The 17949-nt window shown below is 40.2% G+C and overlaps 2 non-coding genes across 2 annotated transcripts; one reads left to right on the top strand and one right to left on the bottom strand.

Annotated features, from left to right (window-relative positions):
• Positions 1–819: 819 nt before the first annotated feature.
• On the top strand, positions 820–890 carry TRNAG-GCC (transfer RNA glycine (anticodon GCC)). The gene has a single exon. It is a non-coding gene; the product is annotated as a tRNA-Gly (tRNA).
• A 308-nt stretch (positions 891–1198) lies between these two features.
• Positions 1199–1270, bottom strand: TRNAA-CGC (transfer RNA alanine (anticodon CGC)). Its single transcript has one exon. It is a non-coding gene; the product is annotated as a tRNA-Ala (tRNA).
• Between the last annotated feature and the right edge of the window lie 16679 nt (positions 1271–17949).

Genomic DNA, 17949 nt, shown 5'->3' with positions numbered 1-17949 from the left:
TGTTAGCTTTATTTTCTCATAACTTTTCCCCAAATTCTTCTTGACCAAAGATTCTGGAAATTGTTAGGTATTTCCCTCCCAGAGATAAAAAGCCAATGTTGCCTATATCCACAGCCTTTTTTCTCATATTTAGAATCATTTCCATAAATTCATTTCCTTCACTTTATTTTTTTCCCCTCCTATATCTTTTGTTGTATCATTCACAATTTCACTTTACTTGGAAACTAAGGGTGAAGGATCAGACTCATACTATTAGAGTTAAAAGGGGTCTTAAATGAAGGAAGGGGCAGCTTAGAGAATTCAGGTCACTTGGCTTGAATCATCAATATTTCAAGTTCCCTATGCAAATCACATAGTTCCAATTTACCAATTTCCAAATTATAAATTTGGGTCAGTGTTCAAATTTCTGTTCCCTGTTTCTTTGCCTCTGTTCCCAATTTCTAACAAATCTCCATTATGTATTTGTCTGAATAGGTAAAATAATAAAAGAAAAAAATGGCAGGGGGTTGGAGGGAGAGTTGTTATAAATTATCTAAGTGTCTGAAGATGGGCTAGGTGATTGTGTAATCCTGTGCATACATAACAAAATCTTCATTTGCCTCCTTCACCAAAGAGAGTTTCAGAAGAATCTCATAAAGTTCTAAAGAAGTTAGTATAATGAAAATTTTTGTAAATGTTAATGTTTTTCTAATATTTTATGATAGTTATGTGATTAAAAATTTGATTGCTATTTTTGAATACACAAATACACGATTTAGAGTAGAATTACCAGGGTGTAAATGTCTTCTAGTAAGCAGTAGAAAAACTCTCACAGCGTAAGCATTGGTGGTTCAGTGGTAGAATTCTCGCCTGCCACGCGGGAGGCCCGGGTTCGATTCCCGGCCAATGCAAGTTTTTGACTTAGTTTTTTCTGTGGGTATCATACACAGGAGCCTCAAAGTTCAATAACAGGGCCTTTAAACACTGGACTCATGCAAATAAACAAATATTAATGAAAGCTAATTCCCTATTTCACTTTTACTTCGAGCAGTCAAAAAGGTGGTTTCCCTGAGCTTCGCTGATTTTTTTCAGCCCTCCTTTTATGTTTTTGGGCGGCCTAGATGTGAGCAAAAGGTATGTACCAGTAATAGGGTAAGTGTTCTAAGATATCAACAGGAAAGGAGGAAAAAGAAAAAAACAAAGCAAACATTGGCTGTTTTGGAGATGCCGGGGATTGAACCCGGGACCTCACACATGCGAAGCGCGCGCTCTACCACTGAGCTACATCCCCCAGCCGAGAGCTTGTTTCTGGTGTCCATACTCATTCAGTCTGTTAGCTCTAGTCAAATTATTGTTTTAAGATCTTTATTTTTAAGAATTTATATTGGTGAGTGCTTCTGAAATATGTTTCTTCTTTTCCCATACCCACCCTAAGTTGTTTCCATTGTGCATTCAGACCTCGCGCAACGAGCTGGCAACGAAACGCTCAGCTGGGACCAATGAGGCCTCACTCCAGAGCACTTCTGCTGGACGTCGGGAGCCTGGGATCCGGGAGGGATCCGGTACCCTGCGCGGCCACAGCGGCGGGACTCCCCCGTGCCCAATGCCTGCCGGAGCTGGCACCTCACCAGGCTTATTGCGCAGGCGCCGCAGATCCAGGAGGCCGTGGTGTGTCCGGCCTGTGGCTTTGCTGCCGGGTAGAACCCCGGTCCAAACCTCGAGCCCAGGCCCAGCGCTGGGGCCGCGCCGCGAGCGTCGCCTCTGGTGCTCATGGAGACTGGTTCATGGAGCAGAAAGGTGGAGACCTTCTCTTCGCACACGAAAACGTTATGGATTTACCTGAACACTCTTCACCCCCGAAAATAAACGCACATCTCAGGAAAAACACGTGTTCACGCCAAATCCCCATACCTTGCTTATGTAGGGGTTACAGCCAGATGACCCCTTGCAGATAAAAATGATTTGCAGCTAGCTCTTTATTTTCATGACGCTCAAACTGAAAGAAGGAATATGACACCACCACCCTCCCTGTAGCTTAATCATATATAAACTATTAAGATCGGGGCAGGGGACTTGCTCCAGGTAGATTTTTTTTTTTTCTCCTTTTGATATTCACACCCTGGGCCAATCTTAACGGATTGGTAAGTGGTGATTGTAGTGTAAGTCATTGAACATCTGCTTTAATGTCCTCTGAACCCTCTCTAACCACTAATGGTACCCAAGCTCCAAATTAAAAGACCTACCCTGAGTCCTGTTCCCTTTGAAATTGCCTCTCCAGTTGGCTGAGTGCTAGGTAAATCGATGTGCGGACTTGCAGTATAGTGAGATGAGGTGTGTTTGACTTTTTCAGGTGCAGTTTAAGCTGATACCACCCCAGCCTGGTGAAAGCTAAGTGGTGGAAGCCTCAGACACTCCGATGGGACCAGGGTAGAGATTTGGTGTCGAGGTAGCTGGGTCACCGTCACTTCCAGCTGACCTGTAAGGCTGGCCCCAACAGGTAGCACCGTGAGGGCCTAGAATTTCCACTTCCTTCAGTTGCAGAGCACTCCCGATAAATGACCATTTGGTCAGCAAGCCGAGAGCCAGAGCAGAAAACAGAGATTTCAAAATCACTCTGAGCAAACCACAAGTTTCACAATCAACTTCTGAATCAAAAATAAATAAACCATTGTGTTTCCTTACAGTAATTTAAACAAATAATGGCTCATAATTGAATTTTGGTTTAAACTAGAACAGGACACAGGCTGATCTAATTCAAATATAATACAGAATGTCCAAGAGGACAGTCATTGAAGAGTTCTGTTCTACTAAGCCTGAACATTTCCAAATCACTCTCTGCATTCCACCCTCAGGCACTAGAACATGAGCATCTTCAATTGATTCTGAATCAGAAATGGGGACACAGCCATTTTTCCACCCAATGCAAATTTAAACTATACTATTCAGTTCACTATGAGGGAAATATGGCCTCTGGCGTCTTCAACTTTGTAATCTTTTTGGGGATCTTCTTCCTCATGTTATGGTTATTTCTCCACCACCTGAGGCCTTCCATTTTGGGGGCTTTTTTTTTCTCAGGCAATTCGGAAATTTCAGAGCCCAGAGAAGATCCCTTTTAAGTGTTCACTCCCATTTCAAGAGTTCAGGCTATGTAGGTGCATCTGATAAAGCAAATGAGGCTGATCTCTAAAACCAACAGAGGACGTAAGGTTGATTTAGAGCTCTAAAGCCAACAGGGGATGTGAAATTGCTTTACTGGCCTACCTTAATCAAAAAGGCTCTCACTTAGTGGGTTTTTTTCAGCCACTATGGCTGATGGGAGAGGTGAAGCTGCAGGTGCACTTTTGGATTGGGGGCCTTTTCAGGAAAGCTTGTTGGATCCAGTTCTGCTCAAATATATAAAGAGGATGACCAGATGATATGGTTTGGATCTGTGTCCTCACCCAAACCTCATGTCCAGTTGTAATCCCCAGTGTTGGAATGGGGCCTTGTGGGAGGTGATTGGGTCACAGGGTGCTTTCTCATGAATGGTTTAGTACCATCCTCTTGGTACTGTCTTTAGTGATAGTGAATGAGTTCTCGTGAGATCTGTTTAAAAGTGTGTGGCACCTTGCCCCCCACTCTCTTGTTGCTGCTCTGACCATGTGAAGTACCTGCTCCTGCTTTGCCTTTCACCATGAAAGTTGGTTTCCTGAGGCCCATCCCCAGAAGCTGAACAGATGCCAGCATCATACTTCCTGTACAGCCTGCATAACCATGAGCCCATCAAACCTCTTTTCTTTAAAAATTACCATCTCTGGCCAGGGAAGGTGGCTCATGCCTGTAATCCCAGCATTTTGGGAGGCTGAGGAGGGTGGATCACCTGAAATCAGGAGTTCGAGACCAGCCTGGCCAACATGGTGAAGCCCCATCTCTACTAAAAATACAAAAATTAGCGGTGTGTGTTGGTGCGCACCCGTAATCCCAGCTACTCAGGAGGCTGAGGCAAGAGAATCACTTGAGCCCCGGAGGCGGAGGTTGCAGTGAGCGAGGATGGTGCCACTGCACTCCAGCCTGGGCGACAGAGCAAGACTCCATCTCAAAAAAATAAAAATAAAAATAAAACAACAACAAAAAAAATACTATCTGTCAGGTATTTCTTTATAGCAATGCAAGAATGGCCTAATACACCAAATGTCGAAAATTATGGACTATTTAAAATCCAGTTCTATCATCTATGCTCCCCACATCTCTCTTGGTTAGAGACAGTCCCCTATTCTCAGTCTGTGTCACACACATATCATTCACAAGGTGTGATGATTAATATTAGGTGTCAACTTGATTGGATTGAAGGATGCCTAGATAGCCAGTAAAGTATTGTTTCTGGGTGTGTCTGTGAGGGTGTTGCCAGAGGAGATTAACATTTGAGTCAGTGAAGTGAGAGAGGGAGACCCACTCTCAATGTGGGTGGGCACCTTCCAATTGGTTGCCAGTGCAACTAGAACAAAGCAGGTGGAAGAAGGTGGGATAAGCTGGCTTGCTGAGTCTTCTGGCTTTCATCTTTCCCCCATGCTGGATTGGACTTCAGACTCCAGGTTCTTCGGCCTTTGGACTCTTGGACTTACATCAGTGGTTTGCTGGTGGCTACTGCGTCTTCAGTCACAGACTGAAGTCTGCACTGTCGGCTTCCCTGCTTTTGAGGCTTTTGGACTTAGACTGAGCCACTGCTGGCTTCTTTCTTCCTCAGCTTGCACACAGCCTATTGTGGGACTTTGCTTTGTGATTGGTATGAGTCAATACTCCTTAATACACTCCTATATATATATATCCTATTTGTTCTGTCCCTCTGGAAAACCCTGACTAATACACAAGGATTGACCTTAAACCCCCTTTTGAAGCAGGTGACATCTACCTCTGGCACTCTTTTCACATTTCTTGCTTCAGTTCCTGACACTTTTTGTCCAGAAGGTGTTGAGCATCCTTCCCTCAGAGCTGGGTACAAGCCAAAATGTTTTTTCCCAGTCCAGGTAGTGGTTTTTACTCTGACTGTACATTAGACTTATTGAGGAAGGCTTTGAAAAATGCCGATGCTTGCTTGAGCCTAAACCAAGACCAATTAGATCAGGATCTCTAGGGGTGAGTCCAGGCATCAGCATCTTTTTAAATATATATATATATATATATATATATGTATATATAACTGACAAATATTTAATACATTCAGGTGTTCAACATGATGATTTGATATATGTGTTCACCATGTAATGATTACCACAATCAAGTTAACACATCCGTCACCACCTATGCTATACATTAAGTCCCAGAACTTGCTCATCTTATAACTGAAAGTTTGTACCCTTTGACCAACATTTCCCGATTTCCCCCACATCAATAGTTTTTAAACTCTCAGGTGATTCCAATGTGCAGCTAAGGCTGAGAGCCACTGCTTGAGAGCTGTTAGCATGTCCACATAAGAAACTTATTATTAAGCCAGTGCTTCTCAGCCTTGGCTGCACATTGGAGGTACCTGGCAAGCTTTAAAAAAATACTGATGCCTAGATCCCACCTGCAAATATACTTACTTAATTGGCAGCTGTTTCGAAAGGCTACCCAGGTGATTCTAATACGCAGACAAGGTACAGAACCACTGCATTTGAGCACATACTTTCTCAAATTCTTCATTGAATGCATGAGCACTCGAGGCTGCCATAATTCTGAAAGTGGAAGACTTCTGCCCAGATAACTTTGCATGCAGGAATTTGCATTGCTAGAAGGTGAAAGAAGCTTACTCACTCCAACTTCTCCTATTTTTTTTTTTTCACATAAAATGAACCTGGTGGAGGCAGGTGTTCAAGTGCTAAAAACAAGTATTTCTTAACCTCATGCATTCTGTCCCCCCCCCCACCCCATAATCATACTACATGAATGAGTTCCTCAAGTAGGCTGTCCCTGATGATTCACTGGCCATTAAAAATGCTCAAGAAGAGGCCAGGCATGGTGGCTCATGCCTGTAATCCCAGCACTCTGAGAGGCCAACATGGGCTGATCACCTGAGGTCAGGAGTTCAAGACCAACCTGGCCAATATAATGAAACCCCGTCTCTACTGAAAAACAAAACAAAACCCTGGTATGGTGCTGGGTGCTTGTAGTTCCAGCTACTTGGGAGGCTGAGGCAGGAGAATCACTTGAACCCAGGAAGCAGAGGTTTCAGTGAGCCAAGATCGTACCACTGCACTCCAGCCTGGGTGACAGAGTGAGACTCTATCTCAAAAATAAAAAAATTTTAAAAAAAGGTGGGGAGCAGGGATCAAGAAGAAACAAGGAGATGGGTGGGGAGGAGAGTCATCTACACCTGGTCTCAGGGAATTCCAGTACTTGTGGCTTGCTGGATGAAAAAGGACTGGATTGCTTTACTCATTACCTATAGGAGCAAGTAGCTTTTTGAAATACATTATTTTGCTCCTCAGGGCCATAACTATTAATAATTCTTCATAATCACAGCTAATAATCATTAATACCAACCCGAGGACCAAAAAGCTACTAGTTACATTTAATTCAGAGAAAGTTAAACATTACTCTTTTCAGAAAGTACCCCAACGCGAAAAATTATAGTGATCATAATTTGCATTTAGAATTAGAAGTATTTATTGAGTAGTAAGTTAGAGTCTACCTGGAAAGATGCAAATTCTATAATTTAGATGCTGTTTACAAAAAGATGGAAACAGAAGGAGGTACATATTTGCTATAGTTTGAGTATGTCCCCCAAAAGTTCATATGTTGGGAACTTAGTTGCCATTGTAACAGGATTAAGAGGCAAAGCCCCATCTCTACGAAAAATACAAAAATTACACAGGAGTGATGGCATGCACCTGTAGTCCCAGATGCTTGGGAGGTAGAGGTAGGAGGATTCACTAAACCTGGGAGGTCAAGGCTGCAGTGAGCCAAGATCGCACCACTGCACTTCAACCTCAGTGAAGAATGAGACCTTGTCTCAAAAAAAAAAAAAAAAAAAAAAAAAAGAAGTGTTTTAAAACTGGAAAGAGAAAAAAATAGCTACCTTTATGAGGTAGGAAAGATTTTTCCAGATTTAGGTCATCTGCTCAACTATAGGAGTTTCTGGAGTCTAATGGTACTAGCCTATTCACAAAAGCCAAGAATAGGATATGTATTTTCTTATGGTGATCGCTGACTGAGGTCTCGTTTTATCAACTAGCTATACTCCGCTGAGATTAGCTATTGTATTTTATTCTGTGAATTCCTCATAGCACTAAGTATTCACTGGGTTCTCAATAATCATGCTGGCTCACAATTCCATGTGGGAGATTGGTTAAAAGGGTGTTTAAGGGTAAATGGGCAAAAGGAATTCTACTGTGGTAACGATGATATTCTAAAACTGGATTATGGTGATGTTTGTACAATTCAGTAAACTTAGTATCACTTAATTGTACAGTTAAAATGGGTACATTACCCCGTCTCTACTAAAAATACAAAAATTAGCGTGGTGGCGCACGCCTGTAATTCCAGCTACTCAAGAGGCTGAGGCTGGAGAATCGCCTGAACCCAGGAGGCAGTGCTTGCAGTTAGCCGAGATCGCGCCATTGCACTCCAGCCTGGGCGACAGTGCGAGACTCGGTCTCAAAAAAAAAAAAAAAAAAAAAGCGGGGGGTCGGGGGGACATTTTATAATATGTAAATTATAACAAGTAAAAAAGGGGGGATATGGAATGGAATGTGTTAACAATGGGATGGGATTCATGTGACTGAGAGGTTACTTATCCAGATTGTGTAATTCAGGGGTCTCTGATCCCCAGGCCGCAGGAACCCGGCTGCACAACAGGAGGTGAGCGGCGGGCAAGCCAGCATTACTGCCTGAGCCCCGCCCCCTGTCAGTTCAGCGGTAGCATTAGATTCTCTAATAGGTTCTCTAATAGATATCGTATTGTCAACTGCCCACGCTAAAGATCTAGGATCTAGGTTGCCGGCTCCTTATGAGAATCTAATGCCTGATAGTCTGAGGTGGAACAGTTTCATCCCGAAACCATACCAGCCCCTGCCCCTGCCCGCGTCCCCACCCCCTTCGCGCCCCCACCCCCTTCCCGCCCCCGCCGGTGGAAACATTGTCTTCCACGAAACCAATCCCTGGGGCTGAAAGGTTTGGGACCCCTGGTGTAACTGATGTGAAAAGGAAAAAGGATGAAAGACAATGGTTTCTTGTGAATGTATACGTAAAGGAGAAAGCTGTTATAGAGGTGGGGGAACAATTACTAAGTAAAAGCCCGTACTGTTAACAGGGAGTGCTGTGTGTAGGGTGATGAACCAAGCAGAGGCGAACACAAAGATAAACTGCAGTACAACATGACGAACTCTATAGTGTGGAGCTTTGCATAGAGTATTAAAGGAAGAAACAAACACTCGAAAACATTGTGACTTGCCCAAGTTCACACAGGTAGAGACGTTCAAAGCAGAAATCAAAGCAAGGTTATCTCACCCTTAAATTTGTACCCCAGGGCTGTATCATTAGCGTTAAGTCTGAAGAAATGCTAAGGCTGTGTTAAAGACTGCTCCTTGTCTCCAATATCTGTTCTACCTTTTATTGTAGTAACATATTTGCTCCAAATAATTAAAAAAAAAAAAAAGACATTTTTTGTTTGTTTTTGTTTTGAGGTGGAGTCTCGCTTTGTCACCCAGGCTGGAGTACAGTGGTGAGATCTCCGCTCATTGCAACCTCCACCTTCCGGGCTCAAGTGATCTTCCCACCTCAGCCACCCGAGTAGCTGGAACTGCAAGCACGGGCCACCAAGCCTGGCTAATTTTTTTTTTTTTGAGACACGATCTTGCTCTGTCACCCAGGCTTAAGTGCAGTGGCCCTATCTCGGCTCACTGAAACCTCTGCCTCCCAGGTTCAAGCGATTCTCCTGCCTCAGCCTCCCGAATAGCTGGGATTACAAGCATGCGCCACCACGCCCAGCTAATTTTTGTATTTTTTCGGTAGAGACGGGGTTTCACCATGTTGTCCAGGCGCGTCTCCAACTACTGACCTCAAGTGATCCGCCTGCCTCAGCCTCCCAAAGTGCTGGGATTACAGGCGTGAGCCACCACGCCGGCCACATTTTTGTATTCTTTGTAGAGACGGGGTTTTGCCATGTTGCCCAGGCTGGTCTTGAACTTCTGGGCTCAAGTGATCCACCCGTCTTTGCCTCCCAACGTGCTGAGATTACAACCCAGGCGTGAACCATTGAGCCTAGCCCACATCTCCTTCCTTAGGGACACATCCCGGAAGTTGTGAGCCTTATTTCCCCTCAGATCCCATTAGCGAAAATGTAGTCAAGTGATTCAATCTAGCTGCAAAGTGAGGGATGAAACTTAAAAAGGAAGGCCACATCTGGGCAGGTGGTGGCAACTTGGGTGGTAAACAGCTGTGGAGCCACCATGCCAGCACTGAGCTGTCTGCATCTGGACTTTTATGAGAGAGAAATAAACTTTCTTCATGTTTAAGTCACTTGATTTGGGATCTCAATTTCCCATAACAGAACCTAAATTCTAATTATTAAAAAGAATAATTCTCTCTGGGACAAAAATAAGCATATAGACATATGTTGCCGTTGTGACCCAAACAGACATACTTTGATGAGAAGCAGTGTTGTCAGAGTTATCACATTAGTTGAGGGCTCTCTCGCTTTGAGTAACTCTCACCTTTAAAGGCTGAGAAAGAAGAGTGAACAGGTACAGCCAATGAGAAAAAAGAAGCAGCAGAAGAACAGTTTCAGGGATCCCAACGGGAAAAGTCTGGCACCTGAGAAGTCAGGTTAGATACCCAAGATTTAAAATTCCTATTAGACTGAGTGACATGGAGCTCATCAGTTACCTTTAATAAGTTATTTTGCTACAAAATTGAATGTTAATTCTTCTAATGTATGCTGTGCAATTCAGTCATTCTCTTTGGCAAGGTTTCTTGTCTTTGTTTATCTTGTCTATTTCATGCTCTTTACCATTTCAAACCTACCTTAAGCTATTTTTTTAAAGGAAATTTATTTGGAAATTTATGAGATCCAAGAAATCAAGAAATAACAAGAGACACAAATACTTTTAAATCAAAGAAAATTTGCAAATCAGAAAAGTTCCCTTTCTTCTTTTCTGGTCCTGAAAAATAAGACATTTATTCATTTACTCAGTGAACATCTATTGAAAACCTACTGTGTGCTAGGCATTATGCTTGGGACTGGGGATAAAAAAGTTACAAAGTTAGAGCTGTCTCTACCCTCACCATACTTAGGGTCAAGTGGGGAGGCAACCAAATATAAAGAAAGTATCAATGGTGTGACAAGGCCTAACATGGTAGCTCATGCCTGTAGTCCCAACATTTTGGGAGGCTGAACAGGAAGATTGGCTGAGGCCAGGAGTTAGAGACCAGCCTGACCAACATAGTGAGATCCCATCTCTAAAAAAAAAAGTGCTGATAAAGGATATGGTAGAAGGAGTTAAGAGTTCCATGGGAGCACACAGAAATTACACTTAATCCAGACCTAGGGGATCAGAGAAGGTTTCTGAGGAGAGTTGAAGTATGAGCAGCAGTTAGCCTATTGAGGATGAACAGGGATAAGAGGGATGAAGAGGAGCACTCTAAATAGAAGCAACAGAATATGCAATGACCCAGAATACAAGAAGATCATAATGGCTTTAAAAAGCAAAAATAAATTGTGTGTGTGCATGTGCTATGTTGTGGACTATGAAAAGGAAGAGATGAAGCTGGAAGGTAGACAAGGTTCAGTTTATGCAGATCCTTGTAAATATCATAAGAGCTCACAGAACTGTGAGAAACATGCTGAGTTCTATGGAAGAAAACAACATGAAATTTTATTTTTAGCAAAATCATTCTGGCTGTAGTATGTAAAATATATAAGGGGCATCCTTATAAGGGTCTATGTTGTAGAACATCTAAGGGGGGACCCCAACAAGAAGCAAGGAGACCACTGGAAGCTTCCTCCTGGCATCCCATAAAGTTATGATGGATATGGGTAAGAGATGATGATGTCCAATATGGTGTCCACTAGCAACAAATATCTATTAAAATGTGACTAATTCAAATTGAAGATGTAAAATATCTCACTAATATTTTTTAGACATGTTAAAATGACCATATATGTTAAAAATATATTTTATGTTATATAAAATTATATACATGTTAAAATATAAATATACATATAGTTTATATATTTATATATACATGTTAAAATATACATATATTTTATGACATGTTAAAATGACTACAGTCATTTTATAGTCATTTTAACATGTATATGTTATTATATATACATACATATATACATACAATAATTTATATATATATATATATACATACATATATATATTTTTTGAGACAGAGTCTTGTTCTGTCGCCCAGTCTGGAGTACAACGGCTCTGTCTTGGCTCACTGCAACCTCTGTTTCCTGGGTTCAAGCGATTCTCCTGCCTCAGCCTCCCGAGTAATTGGGATTACGGGCATGCACCATCATATCCAGCTCATTTTTCTATTTTTAGTAGAGACGGGGTTTCAACATGTTGGCCAGGCTAGTCTCAAACTCCTGACCTCAGGTGATCCGCCCACCTCAGCCTCTTGCAGTGCTGGGATTACAGGTATGTGCCACCGTGCCTGGCCTAAAATGACAATATTTTAAAAATATTTTTATTGTGGTAAAATATACATAATGTAAAATTTATCATCTTAAATATTTTTAAGTGTGCAGTTCAGTGATATTAAGTATATTCATATTGTTGTGCAACCATCACCACCATCCATCTCCAGAACTCAGAACTCTTCTCATCTTGTAAAACTGAAAATCTATACCCATTAAACAATAATTCCCAATTTTCCCCTTCCTTCAGCCCCTGACGACTACCATTCTACTTTCTGTGTCTATGCATTTGATTACTCTAGGTACCTCATATAAGTGGAATCAACAGTATTTGTCTTTTCATGACTAGCGTATTTCGTTTAGCATAATGCCCTCAAATTTCATCCATATTGTAGCATGTAAAATGACAATATGTTTGACATATTGGATTAAATAAAATATATTGTTAAAATTAATCTTAGTGTTTCTTTTTACTTTTTGTGGCTCCTAAAAAATTAAAAGATTTTACATAAATGTATTTCTGGTATTTTCCATTAAAAAAGAAAACAATTTACATATGTGATTCACTATATATATATAATTTTTATTTTTTTGAGACAGAGTCTTGCTCCATCATCCAGGCTGGAGTGCAGTGACGTGATCTCAGCTCACTGGAACCTCTGCCGTCTGGGTTCGAGTGATTCTTCTGACTCAGCCTCCTAAGTAGCTAGGATTACAGGCACACGCCACCATGCCCAGATAATTTTTGTATTTTTAGTACAGATGGAGTTTCACCACATTGGCCAGGCTGGTCTCGAACTCCTGACCTCAAGTGATCCACCCACCTCGGCTTCCCAAAGTGCTGGGATTACAGGCATGAGCCACTGTGCCTGGCCCTCACATTATATTTTTATTGGACAGCACAGATTTAGAGCCTTTGCATTAGAAAATAGAGAAAAATGCATGAATAAAGAGATACTGAGGCGATGGATTTGATAGAACTTGTTTATCAGTTGCATATAAAGGATAAAAAAGAGGGAAGAATAAATAATGATTCCTAAGCTGCTAACTTGAGCAACTAAATAAAAGGATAATAGATTCTGGAAAGCTTGAAGAAAGAAAGGTTTTTTTACTGTTTTCTTTTTATTTTAAGCCAGAAGAGGATTCAGTATGTTTAAAAGAAAATATGAAGGAATCAGAGAGAGGAAGACAATAAAGATATGTGAAAAGTACTTTGTCTCCCTTAAGCAGGAGGGAGACACACCTATCTCAATGTAGAAGAAGAAAAGCAGGAGCAGATAGGTTCTGGTATACAGTTAATTTTACAGATTTATAAATAGTAAATTGAAACTTTCCCCCCCAAAAAAGGCTTCTGGCTGAGCACAGTAGCTCACGCCTTTAATCCCAACACTTTGGGAGGCTGAGGCGGGTGGATCACCTGAGGTCAGGAGTTTGAGACCAGCCTGGCCAACATTGTGAAACCCTGTCCCTACTAAAAATACAAAAGTTACTCAAGTGTGGTGGTGCATGTCTGTAGTCTCAGCTACTTAGGAGGCTGAGGCAGGAGAATTGCTTAAACCCAGGAGGCGGATGTTGCTGGGAGCTGAGATTGTGCCACTGCACTCCAGCCTGGGCAACAGAGCGAGACTCCATTTCAAAAAAAAAAAAAATGCTTACTGGCCTTAAGGTCAGCTTATTGTGTTGAAAGACCTCAAGAAAGTGGAAAAACTCTAAAGACTGTAAGGGTTTCCAGGCAGCATTGAGACTCCATGAGGCTTGAGGGAGGACTGTGGAGAACCACCAGCCCTGGAAGTAGGCACAGAGGAAGGAGATCACCAGGTTGCCTGGGCAGAGATTCTTTTAGGTGTTTGTGGAAAAAGGACAATGGTGCCAGGAAGTTTGGGAACTGACAAGAGTATTAACTAAGCGAAGAACATAGAATCTAAGAGTTTCTTGAAAAATGGGTTGGCCAGATGCTTGGAGAATTCTTTGAAGTCATATTAGAGAGCTGTGGCCAGTGGGATATTTAGAATAAATATTTCAAAGATGGGGAAGCTCAGGGCAATGACGTGGTCCAGAGTGGATACCTAAAGTGGAATGGAGGTGAAGGTTAATAAAGATGAGATCAAGGAATTGAGAGGCCTGCGACATTGAGAAAGACATTTAATTCACCTCACGAGAATGGAGAGATCTGAGTGCAGCAGGCAGTGAGCCAGATGCCTATATCTTCAAGAAATTGGGGAAGAGGTTGGTGACAGGAGGAAACTAGATTTACAGCACAGTAGTTATCCAGTAAATGTTAGTTTTATTTAACAGTTCACATACACATAGAGATACAATATGTCTCTCTCTGTTTTTCAATATATACACACACATACACTCACATATGCTCTTCCCTACTGACATACAAGAATCCAGTTTTTTACACAAGCATGTCACAGAGAATTTGGGGTAAATGTGTCAAATTGTGCCTTTTCTTTTTGTGTTGCAGATAGAAAAAAAAAAAGATGTGCAATTTGTTAGCACCATTAACAATAGAACTTTACAAATGTGCTCAAACAATAGCTTCTAAAGGTTAGGGGCAGGCCATGCTGGTACATGCTGAAAAAGCATTTTTAAAGGCAGATTTTTATAGTGAAGAGTGCTGAACTATGTGTCAGAAGAACTGGTTTCCAAAACAATTGTTCAATTATCACTTGGGTGTTTTGAGGCAAAACAGTTAACCTTGGTGAATCCATCTTCCCATCTGTAGAAGATGGGTGGTTTTTACAGCTCTTACAACTCTACAAGGTCTTTGTGAAGATTCAGTAAGAAAATGTTCACAAAATTTATTTGCAGTCTGTTAAGTGCGCATATTAATTATTATCTGAGGAGACTCCTGACCTGGCGCTAGTGAAAATTTTTTTCATCATGGTTCCTATTATCCTGGTAATATTCACATTCATAATGGAAAAAAATGAGAATTAGAGCAAATTATGATTTCTGAACGATTTTTAAAAAATTGATTATTCTACACTTTTGTGGAGTTTCTTTAGTTGCTTTAGGGGACATACCAAAATAAATCATCTCTTTTTTATTTCCTTAAAAGTGTGGATAATCTCATTAGAATCACCAGAGATATTTGTTTAAAATATAGTTGCCTGTACCCAGTGACTAGAGATTCTGTCCTTTGACCTGAGACTCAAGAACCTGTATTTTAAACAAGCATCCTAGTTGACTACACACACTAAAAAATTTTTATAACAACGTTGTTGAGATAGAATTCACATACTATGCAATTCACCCATTTAAAGTATAAAATTCAGTGGTTTTTAGTATACCCACAAAGTTGTGCAACCATCACCATAACATTTGAAACCTACTGGTTTAGTAAAAGTTTTATGGAGGCTGAGGTTGCTCTCTGATCACTGCATAAAGAATTTCCTACCTCAACCCCAAGTATAAATGTAGATAGAAGACAAAATCTTGCAAGCCATGCAGCTCGTCTGTTTCCTAAGCACTGGTGGCCTTTTTCTAAACAAATTTTCTTCATTTTACAAAAGGGTTAGGAAGTACTGTAGAGAGAATATAAGTGCCACATGGCCAGAAGAGTGTGAGATTTTCTTCCTCCCTAAAAATCTGGCAAGCCTTACCCTTCTCTTGCCAGCCGATGGATCAGAAAGAGTTTGTAAAAGGAAAGAATCATGATTAGGCTAATGTTCCTTTGCTCCTTCTAAGGCCTATTTTTTAATCTAAAGGTCTTTTTTTCTTCTTAAGAATTCAGGATCAATGCAATTTCATAATAGCTTTGGACAGAGCATGTCTTTTGACAGCTTATTGACATTTTAGTTTGTCAGCTTCCGGAAATCCATTGTTGACTCAAGTTCCACCTCTGTTTAATTAGAGGGGGAACACTTTTAAACAAAAACACTTACTTTTTTCCCCATAAATGGTAAGATGTGAGCCAGAAACAGCCAAAGCTTTAGAAAGAGTCACAACTATTTAGGTTGATGTTTTAGATATTTTACAAAGTGCTTTTCTTACTTTCATGGGGAGAAAAATGTTTTAGAGAGAGCATGTTGGGAAAACCAGACAAGTTTCTTTTCTAGTTTTTTATTTTATAGTGACGAGGTTTCACCATGCTGCCCAGGCTGATCTTGTACTCCTGGGCTCAAGTGCTCCTCTCAAAGTGGTGGGATTACAGGAGTGAGCCACTATACACAGCCCTTTTCTAGTTTTCAAAGAGAGGGTTTCTTATTTTGTTTACAGTGTGGTAAATTTCTCAAGCACTGTATTCATTTGTGAGTATAATTTCTATAAGTATATATATTAGTATTGTGGTTGTGTCTGATACACACACACACACACACACACACACCTCTAGGCTCCTCTTCTACTGGAACTAATAGCCAATCTAGAAAATATCACCATCTGAGTTTGATTACAAGGGAGGGTTAAAAAAAAGCTCCATAAACTCTTATAGACAGTTTAGACCAATCCTTCCTTTCTACAGAAGAGAAAACTAAGGCCCAGAGAGGTTTGGTAACCTTAAAATAGAACACACTTTCCTGCCTGACTTAGAGTACGTGGTCACACCTTTAGACAAAGTTACCTTTGATTAAAATTAAGTACTGAATTAAATATGATTTTCAGGGAGAGACACTAAAGCTACAACAAAGTTACTCCTTTGTTAATAGATAGGGATTATATTTTCAAGACCATAACATTAAATGAAAGCAGAGTGCAACTTATATTTTAAAACTGGTTCTTTTCCATGATGCAAAAATAAAAGTACAGTATAAGTTATGTTTTAAAGTTGGTTATTTTTCCCTGCTGTATAAAAAGATTGTCAATTCAGTATACAGCTCAAACTATCTGTTAATGGTTTCCAAATTCCAGAGAGCTCTGTCTGACATTGTTCAAACTGCTGGTAATATCACCACATATAGATCCTATGTTGGTTTAAAGCACATGCCCCCACAACATTACCCTTGTTTATATGTCTTGAAGCAGCCCCTAGTTCCAGGAAATACTTTGTCATCAAGCACTTGACAATTTTTGGTTGCCATCAACCACGTCACAAACTTAACACTCAGCTTTCCCAGTCAGTCTTTCCAGGGACCCAACTCACCTCTTTCTGTTTGGGTTTCCATGCTGACATTTAGAAAAACAACAGTCACTCGACTCATAAAGCCCTTTCTCTATGTTCCGTACTAATTTTAATATTGACTTTCTCCTAAAAGCTCCAAAATATTTTAAGGAATTTTTTTCCATTTTTGCAAGATTGAGCTTCCAAGCTTGTATTTTTTAAGTGCTTCCAATTTTTTTTCTTAACATATGTTGCACGAAGTCTGTCCTATTAACAGAACCTACTCCTTTTCCAAATAGTATGAAAATCCAAAGATTTAGCCTTTCAGAGAGCATTTCTAGGTTGTACAATTAATTTGAGCTTTGTGTTTAGCTCAAATGATTTTGTTTAGATTAGGTTCTCCCATGTCTCTTATCTATAATTATCAAAGATTTTGAATTCAAATCCATTTCTGGAACATCCGATTTAGTGTGTATCTGGGTGGTGACACATTTCTTTGTACTCATGAGGACAGTAAAAGATTTTTTTAAAAATGAACACAGCAGTATAACATTTGATTCTTGCATTTTTTTAGCAGTTCTCCTTTGCTTCCCCCTCCCAGTCAGGAAACTCTATTTAAAATCATAGGATTTGATAAATGTGTGTAGCAAATTAAAATTCTTAATTTGCTACATTACTGTATGTAATTAAGCACTTCGATGCTGGAATCAGACTGCCTGGGATTGGATCTTGGTTATGCTACTTCCTACCTGTGCAACCTTGAGAAAGTTATTTTTTTCTTTGTGCTTCAGTTTTTAAATAGAAATAACAAAAGGTAAATGGAGATTGAGTAGTAAATATATACAAATCACTTAGAATAATAGTGCCTGATACATAGAAATAATAAATATTAGCTATTTCTAAACTGCATTAAACAGACTATATAGATCAGTTACCAGGAATATATAGATATCATAGAGCTTAGAAGCTTACATACATGAGATCCCCAGGATATATAGGTAGGATAATTTTGAAGGAATTTGAGATAAGTGCCTTATTTTTTTTTACTTATTGCCTTGAATTTTTACTATATTTTATTGTTTTATTTATTTTATTTGTTGGCTTGAAGAATTTTACTTCTTGCCTTGAATTTCAATTTGCATCATAAAGAAATAATTCTACAGTAGGAGGTATTTAAAGGTTCTTCTGTGGCTGATATTTGTGATGATATATAGTTTTGATATCCATGTCATGATGGTTTTGGGATTTGAATGAAAACTTTTCTGAATGATTTTGACTAATCTGAGCCATCATGATCCGGGAATTCTATCAGAAA

This window comes from Pongo abelii, chromosome 11, assembly GCF_028885655.2.
Source record: "Pongo abelii isolate AG06213 chromosome 11, NHGRI_mPonAbe1-v2.0_pri, whole genome shotgun sequence".
Lineage (NCBI taxonomy): Eukaryota > Metazoa > Chordata > Mammalia > Primates > Hominidae > Pongo > Pongo abelii.
Note: the sequence above shows the minus strand (reverse complement) of the source record. Positions and strands in the feature narration are given on the sequence as shown.